This window comes from Panicum virgatum, chromosome 7K, assembly GCF_016808335.1.
Source record: "Panicum virgatum strain AP13 chromosome 7K, P.virgatum_v5, whole genome shotgun sequence".
In the NCBI taxonomy this organism is placed as follows: domain Eukaryota; kingdom Viridiplantae; phylum Streptophyta; class Magnoliopsida; order Poales; family Poaceae; genus Panicum; species Panicum virgatum.
The window spans coordinates 29,933,671-29,937,486 of record NC_053142.1 but is presented as its reverse complement, the minus strand read 5'-3'; positions in this window follow the sequence as shown (position 1 = coordinate 29,937,486).

Sequence of the window (3,816 nt, the reverse complement as noted above, 5' to 3'; positions counted from 1 at the left end):
GCGTAGAAATTCGTGTATAGCTCCAAAAAATATGAAACTTGTTTTGTTGGATTCCTCTAGCTTAGATCTACTCAAGAAAAATATTGTTTTGCATATTACATTGCTGTAAATTTATCCATAGGTTTATCTTACAAAAGTGAGTTTAATGCTTAGTTAATTGAGTATTGCTCTAAAAATTTCAAACTAAATTTTATTAGACTCCTTGTCAGGTGTAGTTTTCAGTGGTGCAACTTGTTCATATGTTTTCCGACTGTTTGTTAAAGTTTTAGCATGTTTTTTTATGCTTTGTCTGAAAATAGTTTAATATATAACTTTTTGATCGAAAGTGAGAAAATAGTAAAACCAATTTTGTCAGCTTCGTATCCATGCCTAGTATCTATGATAATTTTTTAGGATTTGTTTAGTTAAGTTTGCATGCCTTTTCTGATTTATCTTTTTTTGAATTGCTGAAAACTAATATATTTATGATTAATTATAGGAAAATGCTTTTGCTACAAAACCAATTTTTTTGGGCCCCTTGCAATGTCCCCTGCGTGCTCTATTTAATTTGTGATTTATGCTTGTTGTGTAAGTTCATTTCTTGATTCTCGCTCTAGCTTCATCGTTCGCGTTTACTGATCGTTTGTAGTCGCGTGTGTTACGTTTGTGCATCATCGCATGTGTAGCGTTCATGTGCTCGTGCATAGCATTGCATTCATATTTCAATCATAGCATGCCGTTTTGATATCACCGCATCATACTAATGCATACGCATCGCTTCATGCATTATAGTGACCGAACCGTCGGAGGTCGAACCCGTGGAGCCCACCGAGCCCGTCGAGCCTGAACCCGGAGTTCCGTTCGTGGTTGAGCCCGAAGTTAACCAAGGCAAGCAGCTAAGCATGATTCCTTGCTCCTATTTAATCTGAGTTAGTTAGTTATCTCACCGAGTAATGTTGGGTTATATATATGTATGTATTGCATTCTTGTACCTATTTTTCGGCATTACTTTCCTTGAATTGTTATCCATGTCCTTGTCACTTGTTAGTCAGTTAATTACTTAACCTGACTAGATGCTTAGCCCTGCTTAGATTACTTATATTGCTTGCTAGGAAGGAATGTGTTGGAGTGTCACACCTGCTGGTTATCCTTGATCGCACTTGAGTAGTAGAGGTTTTGTGGTCTGGTATACCGAGATTCGAGCGGAATGGTAGGGCCTAGAGAATGTTGTCACATGGGCATAGTCCGCTTGGATCGTTTAAGGACCGTCCGTGGATGCCATCGACTTTGAGAACCTTTCCGTGCTACCACATATCCAATATAATGGTACGGATGATCCAATTACCTTCTTTGACTTGATCATTGATGTACAGTCCTAGATACGTGGCCAAGAGCTATGCAGAGAGGCTTAGAGGTGTCCCCGGGTGAACCTACGTGTAGGAAAGTTTAGAGATGTCCCCGGTGGAAACTAAGTCTCTACGCGTAAGCTAGGTGTGAAGATTTCAATGATCGAGCCTCGTTGGGAACGGTTGACGCGAGTATCCCCTTATCCAACTCTGGCCGATTGGGTGAGTCGCATGGTCCTCGCGTCGTGTGGGTAAAGTAGTACACCCTTGCAAGGTTTGAATCAATTCGAATTGCCGTGCTCTCGGTTATGAGCAAGCTCTTGGTTCGTCGAATTCCTCGTAGAGAATTTCGGATAATTCCTCGTAGAGAATTTCGGATATGTTGGAGTGGTTCTTGCCACCTTTATAATCATTCATATACTATGCTCTTAATCAACTAAAACTTTTGGGGTTTGGGCAAGAATAATTAATTCTGTTAGGGTTAGGGTAGAGAGTTTATGTCTATGCAATAATTACTTAACCCTAAAGCTTTCATTTGAGCCTTTGCATAATCATTGCTTATTTAATCGCGTAAGTCTTGCGAGTACATTTTGTACTCATGTTGTTTTCTAAACCTAGTTGCAGGTGAGCCTGAAGTGGTGTACGGCCACTTCTACCCCGCTGATCCAAATGCGGGGGAGGAGTAGGTCGATGTGGCTGTGATGATGTCCTTGAGTAAGACATCATTATCGTAGTATGTCTTTACCATAATCGAGCTCCGTGAGAGCATGTAAATTCAATAAACTTCAAGTTTCTGTTTAATATGAATTTCATGAGCCCAGGGCTTGTAATGAAAGTTAGTGAACCCTCCTATATCGAACCCGTAATGAACTCTGGTAATGTAAAATTGCTCTTGTGGTTCATCGGCACTGTGTATGCGATTGTATAACGGTACGTGTGCTTAATTCTGGGCATGTGGCAAACACGTACCGGGACTACTAGATTTGATGTTATTTTGGACGAATGACGGGTCGATTATTCGTGTCTCTAGATGTGGGATAACACGTGGCACGCTCTCCGGCCAGCACGTATTAACTCTCATCTGGATGATAATGACCAACGGTTCGTTTAAAATAGTAATAAATTGGGCGGTTCTCACAATAACACAATTCAATTAAGCATGCAAAATACTTGATTAATTGAATTAACTAAGCATGCAAGGGTTAGAGCAAAAACTAATCAACCATTTAATTATAGAAGCAGGGAATAAAAGGAAAAGGAATCGAAGCTTTACCCTGCTCTCTTGCTGACAACTTCCTGCTTGCTGAGCCCAACGTGGCCTGCTCCGAGCAGGGATAGCAGCTCGAGAGCCCCTGACCAGGCTGAGCACCCTTCTGGTCGTCCAAGCGCAGCTTGCTGCTGGGCTGCCTGTGGCGCTCTCCACCCTGGGCCGTGCGACGCCCTTCCTGGGCTGCTGGTGCGCGCGCCTGGCGCTGGGCCGCACCTGGTTCTGGCCCACTTGGCTTAGCAGCCACGCTAGAGCCCTCGCAAGGGCAGCGAAGCAGCGCCGCCGGCTGCTGGTGCTGTGCCCGCCGTGGACGGCGTCCGCCGCCGCTCGCCTTGGCAAGCCGCGCGAGCCGCCGTTCGCCGCGCCTGTGCAGGCTGCTCACTCGGGCCGCGCGCCCCGCGTCTCGCGGGTCAGCCTCGCTTGCTGCTCGCCCGGAACCTGCAGAAACAACAACAGGAGGAAACCGAAGAAAAAGGAGCGATTCTTCTAACACAAATTACTCCCTCAAATCTCAACGATTCAACACCAAACCTGAGACAAAGATGCGCGCTGACAAACCCCAACAGATCTAAGAAAAATTTCGCAAAACGGTGAAGTAAAACTCGCGAATCGAAAATCCCACGAAAATACCTTCGAAAATCACAGAAAAAGAAAAACGCGAAGAACAAGAGGGAGGGAGGATGAACTCAACAATCACTCAAATCTTGATGTCTGGAGGGCACAAGCAGAAAAGGGTCTCTTTTCCCATAAAAAATCTAACACGAACTCTAATCCGAAAATCACAAGAATTAGAGCAGCAAATAAACTGGGGTTCAAGAGTTAATCCCTCCTCTAGATATGCCTATCTATATATATAGTTCTGGCAAAAAATTAAAATACCTCTACGTCATTTATTACAAAATCCGTCCCCACAGGAGCAAATTTATCCATTTTTTTGTAGGAGCCACGGACGGACATGCTGCTTTCATGACTTCGCTTCGCCTCGATGTAAGCTTCGCGATGACGCCACATGCCCTCCGCCGGAACCTTGACCGCGCCAACTCTGCCCCCGATTTTGAGGCACAAACCGGTCAAACCCACTAGGCCAAAGTGGTCAAACCGCGGATGTCAATGTGTGTCCGACCTTCAGCCGAGCCTTGACGCCATCGAGTCGTTCGCGCGCATCTGCCGCACGGGCTATCTACTTGACTCGTCATCGTCCTCGCCGAATTGGCCAACGCCGTC